Genomic DNA, 13,492 nt, shown 5'->3' with positions numbered 1-13,492 from the left:
AAGCGGACAGACGGACAATGTGATTCCTATATATCCCCCCAAACTTTGTTTGCGGGGGTATAAATATTTACTTTCTTATTCAATCATCACAACATTGATTATGGGTAAATGCTCCAAGACTAACGCATTTCGAATATAACAAAGAAAGGGGAAAAAGAAAAAAATAAATAAATCATGATTTATATAACTTTATATAGATAATTACATACTAGTATTCAAAGACTTGGAGATGGACATTAATGACTGAACATTTTCATGCACATAACCATATTTAGCATTGTTGGAACGCCACCTGCGATGCTTCCTGAACAGTCTGTCACTCACACCAGCATTGGCAGCCGCGGTATCGCCCCAAGACCTAAGACTATGAAGCCAGAATTTGGACCTATCCACACCAATATTCTAATGCTTCAAGCAATAATTCTCTACACCTACTATACGACAATGGTCCTGAATCTCTTAATTTATATTTACCAGATTTCTTACAAAAAGTAACTGCCCCGAAAATATAGCAATTTTTGAATATAATTTTAATAAATTATACGGACATGTTACATTATCTATCCTAGAAACAATAACATTACTTCCAGTCTTGAGTTTTTGTGTTTTGCTCATAGAAATAAGCAAAGAAAGATGATTCTCATAAAATACAATGTCAGAGCGTTTTAAGTTGACCAAATCTGAAAAAAAGCTGCATAACTTAATAATCACATACATGAAATTCAAATGTCCGGTAAACTGCTACTTCCCGTTCCGTAACGTTTCATAATTTGCAGTAAAATATCGGTTTTATGCTCTTTCTTGGTCATGGGTTTTGCACTGATGCGACGAGATTCTTACAAAACTCAAAGTACTAATGAGGAATTACAAGGGTTTTCTTTCTGTTCCTGAAATTTCGTGCGCACTGGAAATTGCGCAAAAAGCTTCATTAACCTTTGCGACTGAGTTGAATTGTTTTGATAAATGAATTAAATTAATTAAAACGTTAAAATTAGAAGCAGGGAAATGTTACACTATTGGTCTTTGTTAATAGCACAATTTTATCCATGAATTAAAGACATACTGATCTTTTCTAAAATTACTACATTGTATCGGATTTGGATTTTTCACAACAGAACTTCAATTCCGCTAAATTTTCGTTTTATGTCTGAAATGAGAACCATCGTCCTGCATGGAAAACATCTGAAAATTGTGAACACAAAAACACTTGTTAGACCCCTTTTTAAGGACACACGAGACGTTCCTCAATTTTATATAAATTTAACATGAAAATTTGATGCTTATGTTGAAATATTTTGGATTTTCTTTCAAATAGCATGCAAAATGCTTATAAATAAAGTTATCGTATATATTTTTCATTGAAATTATACACCTAAATTGAAAGTATAATACAACATGAAATACAGTTTGTGAAAACGATGTATCCAGGCTGTTGGAGAAAATATCTTTAGGACTTTTTCCGTTTATTATAACTGTTTGTGTTATCTCTCTTTGATAAAAGAAAAAATAAATGAGAGTATTCCATATCAAATACATGTAGGTTTTTATTTAAACATTAAAATGCTTTCTTTGGTGATTCATTCGGGATATGAAGGTAGTGACATTGCAGAAATAATACATAACCCGCAATGATCACTACCTTCATAACCCGAATTAATCATCAAAGAAAGCATTTTATTGTTTATATTAACATCTTTCTTTACGCTAATCGATAAATTAATTAGGAAAAGTAAGTATAATTCACTAAATTACTGTTGATGTATGCGAGTAAGTTGGCTAAAAGAAACAGCCAAATCGTCTCCTGTGAGACTTTGGGTTTGATATCGTCATGATTATTTCGTGCAGTCCGTGATTTTTCCTAGGTCGCTGTAGGTTTGGACCAATCGATAAACAGGGCGTGTCGATATCTGCCATGTCATTTTCTTGTCAGTCTCAGCCGCTGTAGATTTCGACCAATCGATAAATCGGGCGGGTAGATTTCAGTCTGGCTGTTTCTATAGAGCTATGAATTAACCATCAACTGGCGCAGAAATATTTTTGCAATATCAAGCAAGTTAGAGCTTATTTAGAATTCATAAAATAATGATGCAATGCCATGATGATTTAACAATTTGATGTTACTATGGCCTTACCCATGCTTTTTTCAGACAATACACACTTTATGCCATTCAAGGGAACTATCTGGTATGCAATACAAGATGGTCGTAATGAAGACCAGAAGCCGCAATTCTGTTGGCCTTAAACAAAACGTTTCAAAGAAGAAGCATTTTTACTCAATAACATTCTATAATTGTCATTTTCAATCACAAAGTCAACTCTGAAACTGTGTTTAATCATCATCTCTGGATACTTCAAGATGAAGCACAAGTCGTTGTAGGGCTTGTGAATCTGCTAAGGCATTATTGGCATCGTAGTGTGCTGTCTTAAGTCGTTCATAATGTCCACTTGTTTGTAAGAAATTCTTTTGGGAACTTCTTCTCTGAATAGCGGCAGCGTGTCTATAAATCCACAAATAGAGTCACTTGCAGTTATTCATACATTATGCATTGCGCGGATGATGACAATGGAGTCAATCTTTGTGAACAACTAAGACTACGTTAGAGAATTGTTTCAACAATGCAACAAATCTTTTCATAGCATTTTCTGCATTCTTACATGGCACCTTCATTCCATTCTTGCTCTTGCGACAGTTGTTGAATCATTGTCCATGATTACAGTACCAACATTCATCTCATTTTTGTTTGTAGCATTTGTAAGCACTTATCTGGCTCAATCGCTTTTGCACTTTTTAACCAGTTCATCCGACAGTCACGAATAGGTAGAACTTTCCCATGTTTGTCAGAATTATCACACACTCTACAATAGCTGTTGCGATTTGCATAATTGATGATTTTTTCAGTTTTATTGCCAATCATTGTTGCATGTCCTGCAAAAAAATAATTTCACTAAATCTACACAGTTTATAATAGAGCATGCATGCTCAATGTATATACCTGGAATTGGGCAGTAATATAGCTGTATTACAACTAAAGTATTGTATTATTTCATTTGACGAAAAAATATTTCTTACATTTTATGTATTATATCAGATGCCATTCACAAGAAAGCCTACTGAAGTTTGACTATTATACAATGTGCCATATAGAAGATATATGTATCATAAATGCTGTAATTTTAAACAAGAGGCCAATAGGCCTTAACGGTCACTTGAGTAGATTATATAACCCATGGATACACAAACTTGTCGAGGAGTCTCATATATGCATTTAATTAGGTTTCATTCTGGAGTAGAAAAATTATAAATTTGTAATGACGATCACCTCCCAGCCTGAAATCTTTCAAAAAGAACTATGAACCCTATACTGTGAGAGTAAAGAAGATAATTTTTAAACATTATATGCATGAACACCTATACATCCATTTTGGTCCTGCCCTAGTCAAAACCCATACTTCAGGGGACATGAAATTTAAAATTTTAGTAGAGGACTTCCTGGTAAACATAATTATGAATATTTCATACAGATGCGTGAGGATAGAGAATGAGATTTTTAAACACTATATGCTTTAACACTAATTGCCATATTGCCCCCCCCCCCCCCATGTTCCTGAACCCCTGACCCAGGGTCCATGAATTTCACAATGTAGGTAGAGGAGTTAGTGGAAACCATAACCATGCATTCAGTTTTTTGACCACATGATTGTCCGGGAGTAAAGAGGAAGATTTTAAAAGATTTAATACATTTTTACTTTATAGCCATATTGGCCCCACCCTGGAGCCTGAACCCCTGACCTAGGGGCCATGAATTACACAATTTTGGTAAAGGGCCTCATGGACATCATAAATATCCATTTAGTTTTTAACAAATATATCTTGGAGTAGAGAAGAAGATTTTCTAAGATTTAATAGATTTTAACTACATGGTCATATCAGCCCCATCCTAGAGCCTGAACCTCTGATACAGGGGTCGTGAATTTCACAATCTTGGTAGAGGGCTTCATGGACATTATAATCATTTATTAAGTTTTAAACAAATATATTATCCCCATCCTAGAGCCTGAACCCCTGACACAGGGGTCATGAATTTAACAGTCTTGGTAGAGGGCTTCTTATCTGGACATTATTATCACTCATTTAGTATTTAACAAATATATATGGGAATAGAGAAGAAAATTTTCTAAGATTAAATACATTTTTACTACATGGCCATATTGCCCCCACCCTAGAGCCAAAACCCCTGACCCAGGGGCCATGAATTTCACAATTTTGATAGAGTGCTTCATGGACATTATAACCATGCCACCAGTTTTTTCCTCACGTGTATGGGAGTAGAGAAGAAGATTTTTGAAAAATTGGCATATTTGGCCCCACCTGTGGTGCCTCGGGTGTAATAGAGCAATGAATTTCATAATTTAGATTCATCTTACCATAGAGATGCCTCACACTAAAAATGGTAACAATAAGCCTTGTAGTTTTTAAGGAGTTAAAAATGTAAAATTGTTAACGGACGACGGACGAAAACGGATAGAACAGGTCACCTGAGTTTCACCGAGTTTACTCAGATGACCTAATAATGAATACCTGACAAACTTAAATAGGACTGACCTGATCCTCTTTTCTGCCATCCACCATCAAACGATACAGACAGCTCATCAGGTGTACTGTGAAACAGCACAGAACAACGCTATTCTGTTGTCAGAACTGGAACAGCAAAATCGTTTAAATGCACGATTAAGAAAAAGGTTAGAAAGAGAGAGAAAGAAAACAAAAATTAACCAACCTGAAACACCAAGAACTAAAACAAAACAACTGTTGAGAAATTTCACAAAGAATTACGCAACAGAAGAAAAAAGTAAAGAGAACCCTCCTTTTCCATTTCCTTGAAGGAAGAATTAAAAGAAAAGTATAAAAGAGGAGACAATCACACAAAAAACAACCTGCTGCAAATTATAAGAGGTAAAATAATGAAGAAATACAAATGCATGCATAGAGGAATGAACGATTTGTGTTTCATGATACTGATATTGAGAGTTTACCAGAGGCCATACCACGTGGCATTTTTAAACCTATCACTTTGATAGAGGGAGCTGCTGCGTCTTTTGTGACATATGACTTGGAAACCACTGACCTGAGTAAGATAGAGTTTTGCAATTAGTACATGCATTTTCTTTACAAAGATACTATTTTCAACGATTTACTTTTCATTTCAGTTTGATTCTTTTTGTTATTTTTTCTTTAAAACTTCTCTTTGCAGACTTGGTTTCTCTAAACTTAATTTATAATTAGTCTTTAAACATTTTCACTTTTTATCCAGCCTTTGCAGTTTTCTGTTTCAGTTTTGTCTTAGTTTTCATCTTTCTTTATTCATATTTTATTTTTGGCTTGGATTGCTCCAATTGTTTAGAAACTTATGATTTTCTTCTTTATACACATGTTGTGCCAGCATCAGCGTTAGAAATTTTACTAAGAAACTTTTTTCTGGCATCTCCCTTTAGACTTTTTACCAGTTTATAAACCTTTGAAATAACACTTGCTCTGTTTAGAGATTTACCATAAATTTTCTGCAACCAATTCCTCAATTTTCAATTCTTTCTTGGATTTCACAACTTCAAACAAAGCTAAAACTAAGCCATTTGGTATATTTGAAAAAGGAGGTACTGATCCACTTTTCAAGTCTTCAAAAGTTATTCCAAAGCGTTCCATGCTATTTGTATGTCATATTTAAGACAGTACGATATTTTGATACATCCTTTGGATCAACAAGGGGGTACAACTTCCAGTTTTCAGAACAAAGCGCGACAAATATAGTTTTTTGGGTGAAATAAAGGTTCTCTTACCAGTGATCACCGACTGCTGAATAAAATTGACGAAATTTATTTTGTCTGCGGAGTGTTGCTATTTATATGCTTATGTGAATTTTTATATTATTTTATTTTAATCCGAAAACAAAGAAATCCTCATAAAACATGTTTTGTGTAGAACAATTGACAACTATGAAGTCTCAATCGTCTAGGTTCCGTTAGTAGCTTAAATATAATCACATCATGTGTGAACTGCTTGCAGTTGGACTTTCCTCTGATTATCGAAAGACGGGTTACGTTCCTTGCAACATTGACACCGACCAACATCTACGCCGTGTTTCTCGAGAAATACCATATGGGTTGTTAACCTTGAAAAAGCATTAAGTAAATGGATACAATTCTTTTCAATTAATATATATATCACAGTGGAAATATGTATGAATGTTATGATCCTCACCTAAAGTAGTTCACTTTTTTTTACCAGAGGAAGAAATTCCCGTTAATATCCTTTCGATTTCTCTCGGTTTTGTTCGTTGTGCTTCTCTTGCAATCCACGTCATTTAAATGTTTTTAGTATAAAGGGAGAAACCATGGGTATGAAATACAGCTACACAACGCGAACAAACAATGCATGCTACGTAAATACATGTAAACGAACTGCAGCGCCGCCTATGATCGTGATCATTGCTATTCTATGCTTAACGCCTTCGGCTTAGACTGCTCTGCCTCATTAGTAGAAGATACCGATACCTTACTTAAAAAATCGGGTTAAAGTTTGAATTTGCCGTTTTGATTTTGATTTGATCTCGGATGAACTTGACATATTCCTTAAGTTTTAATCAAATCACTTACAAAATTTAGCGCGACATTGGAAATAGAATTACGCACAATTAGAATCATTTGAACAGAACTAACTTATCCGAAAAAGTCATGCTTTTTCTTAATTTTAAGTAACTAATTCTAATGTACAAAGCCATAATTATTTCATAAAGTATATTAAATTTGTTCATTGGAATGATTCAATTTTTTTTAATCGAACGATGTGTTAGTGTATAGGCAGAATGTAGGCGTATATAGCTGCAGAGCTCAATCTCAAACTCATTGTAAAATTTCAAATCTACTAAATCTTTAATCTAGACTTCAAATGAATCGAATGGGAAAGACAACAAATCAAGTTAGAAACTTATTGACAGAATTTGAAGGATTTTTTTTTACAAAACTAAATGGAAAATTGAATCACACAGATTTGTTTGACCACAACATTGATACTGGGCATGAAAATCCAATCAAATACCTTCTCGTAGACTATTTGTATTTTCATATTTTCGATTTTTTCTTGGAGACTCACTATCTGATTCTTTAATACGGACACTGTAATGTGCAATTCATAAGATTCAGTAATTTTGATAAAAAAAATATTTTAGTTGGTCCTCGCATACATTTTAAATTTTGATTGTAATTAGAAACATTTCAGTATTCAATGGTTAATTTTTGAAAAGTGTTTTTTTTTTTATATCAGTATATATATCAGTATATTTACATTCTACTGTGTTTTTCTATTAAAATCTGTAATCTTTAAATGCCTCTAAATGCAACACCTAATCACTGCGTATGAATTTACATGTAATTTTCATAAGTAGTTATCAAACAGTGATTTCTATGTTATCAGTTAAAAAAAATATATTTCATGAATGCTGTCAAAACACCATGTTTTACAATTATTCAACAACAAAGTCGACTTTATAGTTAAAAGCAGAACTTCAACAGTTATTTTTCATGGATTATATTTTCATGCTCGTCGATCTCAACTCAACAGTCTATGTGATAACCAGATGAAACCGGTTTTAAAAAACCGCTGTTCTTGCGGTAACTTATTTACTCCCTCCGCGATCCGCAATTTATATCGATTTATTTCAGTAAATAATTGATTTCATCAGTAAGGGAATGTAAATATAAGCATTAAACTATTTATTTTTGACGTCGTTTACACGATCGACGTCAAAAATAAATCATTCAATGCATATGCATTATTATTTCCCACTGGTAAGTCCATACGGAGGAACTGCAACTATTTTTCTATAATCGCAATTGCTCTGCCTGTATACTATGACGTCATAAAGGCGTGACGTCATATATTTTTCCATGACGCAATAGATTTAAACCACTATACGATACATCATGTGTTTTTTCTCCAGCTCCATAAAATTGATGTATTTAAGGAATAAATTCAATATTTATTTGTTTTATACGATATAAAATGGTTTGGGGCAGTTAACGCTTTATAACCCGCGATCTTTTAAAAACCAAGATGAAGACATTTTCACATAATTCCAGATGCCAAGTTGATGCTTATTCTTGTATAGCAGAATCCCATACAAGTTCTCCGATAATTCAAATGGGAAATCCCATATCTGTCAATCCTTGCCCATTCAAATCTGTGAAAGTTGTTTTAGAAAATTTGAAATGCACAGCTGGGATTCCAGATCATAGACAGTGGAGTATAGTAGGTTTCTCTCTCATCGCATCATTCAGGATAACCCTGATCTTCAAGATCTTCTCTTTCAACCTGGACTTGGACATGTAGAAATAAATATGTGCAAAGGTATTGCATTCTTGGTGTAATAAAATTGAATGAAAAAAAAATAAATATATATATATATATATATATATATTACAGCTGTCATTAAGCTGTTGTGGCAAATCATAGGGTTAGATTTGGCCAAACTCGTAGGCTACAGATCGCCTAAAGCACTCCAGGCTTGCTTAGATGCTAATGATCACCATAAAGCCATGCAGTTCATTGAGATTCTCCTTTTTGGAACAGGTCTGTGAAAAGAAATAATATTTAGTTTTATAAATTACACCAATGTTTACAATCTTTAAATACATCTATACATTTTATGTAGTCCTTATTCATAGGAGATGAACTGTTATTTCCTTACATGTTTCATTGCTCCGAACGGGAAATGGACCCTTCAGGGAAAGGGTTTTTCGCCTGGTGTAAAGAAGTAAAGGATCCCAACTACATGTAAATGAATAAATTTGAGCGAATAAAAATTACAGATATATAGTATACATATATTGAAATTTCATACTAATGCTTAGTTTACGTACATGTAATGCAGGTTCTTGCTGGAGTCCATATTTACTTACGTCGTAGCAGTGTATTTGTTTCGAGCGGGGATAAGACGTAATAACAGTAACGTCATTATGGCGTCCAGGCTGAAGTTTTCTTCCCTTTACTTTGGCGTATCCAAAACCAACTATCAACAGATTGAATTATTAGACATTATCATGAGAGTCAGTGCACCAGCTGAAATTTTTCAATTCATCCAGGAGCACGAGTCCTTCTCTCGTAAGAAGAGCAAATTCTCACCTAAGTTAGCTACACACTAATGCTAGATGACGCACTTAAATAATATTTTAATCTATACAGTTAATTAAACATAGTTATCTTTGACTTCTGTATATCAAATACCATGGATACATGTACGTACAACTGAGTTTCAGAGAACGACGTTTAACATACATAAAATAAATATTTAGAATCTGGAAATGTAAGCAAAGGAGAGGGCTGCGATTTTATATTGGAGACAAAAAATAGACAGGCCAAAAGTTGGCTTCACAGCGGAGCGCTTAAGGAAAAACACTGGATGCAATGTTGTAGAAATCTGGATACCCCAGAAGATGCAAGTATTTTTCATCAATAATTGTATAATAAAAAGTATTTTAAAAAATTATATAAAATATAGAATGCACAGAATTTTAATACATATATAACAGTTGTTTTGTTTATCTGTGCATAGGACATAAAAATTTAGTTTTTTTTTACAACAGTTTTAGAAGAGATATAGAATCCCATACATTCATCGTGGACTCGATATCCACATCGGGTACGGTCACACCCAACCCAGTGTCCACGTTCCTGTGTGGTCAAACACACATTGCAAGTTTCCGGAAATTTAGTACTTATTGTTTCCGTTTGGGTGGATTTGTTCCTGTATACTAGTCTTTCTCTTCTTTGATGGCTGACATCCATCTGCTGTCTTTTCCTTTTCTCCAAATTTAGAGTTCGTGATAGGGGGTACAAGAGTAGGTTAAGGAGATGGAAACGAAGGAGAGGGAGAGGGAAAAGAAGAAGGTTGTGGGGAGGGTGCATTTAAAGATAGTATAGGAGGTGTAGACGGAGAAGAACGGTTTGGGGTGGAGATAAGTTCAGTTAAGTTTGAAGATGAGCAATTTGTAGTAACAGAGGAAGAGTAGGATATCGACGTTGTTGTAACATAACAGGGCGGTGCGCTAAGAACGTTAGAGGGGGGAGAATGTATGAATCGCTGCATATGCTGAAATGTATAGTCAATGCGTGTTATTAAATAAAAAAGGGGGAAAATTAATTGAACTACTTCTTTAAATTACCCGTTAATTTATAATTCTGTATTCCATAATATACCAACATCTTCAGGTGTGGCATAGGTGGACATTATATATATATATATATATATATATATATATATATATATATATATATATATATATATATATATAAGGCATTCCATTATAGATAAAGAAGAACATGAAATCCCAATTAAACATAAGAGACTCCAGTGAAAACTCCATTTTCCACACCAATCTTGAGACTGAAATATTTCAGCGGCGTGCGGAATTGAGAAGAGCTGAACATCTTTCCAACCCCTTCTCCTCCAACGACCATACCTCCCTGTCCAACAAATCGCTAGATAAAGAACTCATAAATTTATCTCAAAAATGTAAAAACAACCGACAACATTATATTCAAGAAGTATCCAACAATAATTCAGTGAAATTCTCCCTTTCTCAAGAACCTTTTTTTTTTTTACAACTTTTGAACGCACACACTTTCATTCCATCGAAAGTAGAACAAAACCTGAAATAGCTGCCAAGATTGAAGAACAAATTGATGAGCTACTTGATTTGGATTTTGAAGCTGGTATGCATATTTAATAATGTTTTTGCATATTTCAAATACTGATATGCAGAAGCATGTATTGCTGTATGTTTTTTTTTCTTAAAAAAGGAAAAGACAGGAGTGTACAATGGAAACGACATATAAAGAATGGTGGAAAAAAATTGTATATCAATTTCTACAAAGAATTACTTGAAGTTGTAGAAAGTTTGCTAGACGTTATGAAGGACGAAGGTATATAATATATTCATACCTTTTTCAACAGTGTATTTTTTCTCTTGTACACGGAGTCATTTCGTTTTTTGGCGTCTTCCATGTACGTTTTGCATGCAGGCCCACTTCTGACTGTGCCCCTCTTCTTTTGACTTTTGTTGTTTTTTCCTGGATTTACTTTAGCATTCTATATCATATTATAACCGCTTGTATTATACTTTCATTTAATTACGTTTTAATATAGTAAATAAAAATTAAGAAAATAGGGGGGAGGAGGGTTATTGCAAACTATCGTTATTTTCATGAAATTATGGAATATAAATAGATATTTTTTTTTATCTTACTTCAATATAATACATATTAAATCCCTTGCCTTCTTTAATAGACAAATTATTTGAAAAACCTATAGGGTTACAAAGACAGTGATTTTAATACTAGTGTTCTTCCATAGATTTTGATCCGGAAGATGAGGATTTGGTTGTTTCTGTACCAATACTTTAGTATTCACTGTGCTTTCCTGTATATGGAGACTAGGGCTTGCAAGGCACATGTACTTCAAATTGTGAGTATTGTCATGGCTTTTATACCTATTAACTGGTACTTTTGGTGACAGTTTCTTATGGTTTTGTACAATATATACATTTATAAATGGCTAAAAAATTTATGAAGGCAATGAAGGACCTTTTCATTATCGGTGCTCAATAATCTGTTACGTCATATAGAAAAAATATTTCTACTTACCATTATGCGATCTTGTTTTTCTACAATCTGTGAATATTTTACACTTCCCCCGGATATTGTTTAAGTTGAGCGCCACACACGCATCGCTTTTATACCTTTATTTCAGTGTGTGAGTATTTCTTACGCACGGATGAACTTGTTGACAAGTACTCATAATGCGACTCTCTCGTTTTTATTTTTAGTAATTTTATTTCAAATTTTCACACATCAAATAGCTTGATCAAGCTATATAGCTAGATCAAGCTATATAGCTTAATAAAGAGATAGTGCTGGACCTGTTCATATGCCTCAAATATGGTCATGGGATTTGTTCTAATCCAGATACAGGACGGACAAAGGGATTCGTCTGCTATTGCAGAAAACTATTTAACGCGTCGGAACGTAGCTACCGTTTCACTAGAGGGGGTTATTAGCTAAACTTCAGTGCATCAAGCACTTTCACCATTATCTTTATGAACAAGCATTTAAGATAAGGACTGATCACGGTTCATTACATTGGTTGTTTAATTTCAAGAACCCAGAAGGTCAAATAGCCCGTTGGCTTGAAACATTTATTTAGTTCTTACAAATTTGATATAGAGCATAGGTCAGATCATTTACATGGGAACGCTGAGGCTTTGTCCCGTATATCTTGAATAGAAAATGAGTGTACATATTGTGCAAAGATTGAAACAAAGTGTAACATTACGAACATTATATGTACGAGTTACCATACACTCCCCTGTTTTGATGTACGAATTGTTTTGTTTGATTTACACATGATATACGTTCAGAATAAAACGTTGCCTCAGGCAGCTGTGTGTCGATACTTTATTAGAGTCCTATTGTCGGACCTACTGAATATCTAAGTTAACGCAATACTATTACATTGTGTCAGAAGTCCGAGTCACATTCAACGATGGATTTTACAGGCGTACCTACCCCAAGATGGACTGGGAAGCGTCGAACTTACCAGAGCAGTGGAAAAAATTCCGCACACACGTTGATCTCATATTCAAAGGACCGCTGGAGGAGAAAAGCGAAGAGATCAAGGTTATTTATTTACTGTTATGGCCTTATGGGTTGGCGACAAAGGTCGCGAGATATACACCATCTGGACAGGTATGACGAACGATGAAAAGAAGAAACTTGAACCCCATGACTAACGCTATTTGGCGCACGTGCAACCCAAGTTGAACCCTATATCTGAGTGCTTCAAGTTTAACAACGAGAATCAAGGAGCATTAACAGTAGAACAATTTGTCACTAGCTTACGAGTACTTGCAGAGGACTGCAATTACGTAAACAGTAAGGACGAGATGATTTGGGGTAGGATCGTTTTCGGGACATCGTCACAGAAGGTGAGGGAAAAGCTCATCGCAGAAGGTGAGAAATTGACAGTGGAAAAGGCAATACAGATAGCTCAGTCACACGAGTATTCTCAAGAACAGTTGAAGACCATGTCGGGCCAAGAGATCCATGCAATCAGCCATTCTCACAACCAGAACACTAGGAAGGCAGGTCGAAGCAGCCCATCTCAAAACGCGGCCAAAGATACAGAGCGAAGAAGACCCCCGCAGGCCAGACCAAAACACCACCACAAGACGAAGACACAAGAGTGCGACCGGTGTGGGTATGATCATTCTACAAGTGTTAAATGCCCTGCGAAGGGTAAACAGTGTAAGACTTATAATAGAAGGGACCATTTTGCTAAGAAATGTTTTAGTAAAACTGTTGCATGTCTTGAATTACAGACCTTGCAAGAGCAATCAGATTCAGAACCAGAATTTTTCATAGATATTATTGAGACAAATCACA

The 13,492-nt window shown here is 34.6% G+C and overlaps 1 long non-coding RNA gene across 1 annotated transcript; it reads left to right on the top strand.

Annotated features, from left to right (window-relative positions):
- The first annotated feature begins 8,480 nt into the window (after nt 1-8,480).
- LOC117690965 (uncharacterized) lies at nt 8,481-9,480 on the top strand. The gene is made up of 4 exons (XR_010708026.1): nt 8,481-8,623; nt 8,719-8,827; nt 8,925-9,154; nt 9,346-9,480. It is a non-coding gene; the product is annotated as an uncharacterized lncRNA (long non-coding RNA).
- Nucleotides 9,481-13,492: the final 4,012 nt, after the last annotated feature.

This window comes from Magallana gigas, chromosome 7 (assembly GCF_963853765.1).
Source record: "Magallana gigas chromosome 7, xbMagGiga1.1, whole genome shotgun sequence".
In the NCBI taxonomy this organism is placed as follows: Eukaryota; Metazoa; Mollusca; class Bivalvia; order Ostreida; family Ostreidae; genus Magallana; species Magallana gigas.
The sequence above is the reverse complement of the archived record's forward strand: the minus strand, read 5'-3'. Positions and strand labels throughout refer to the sequence as shown.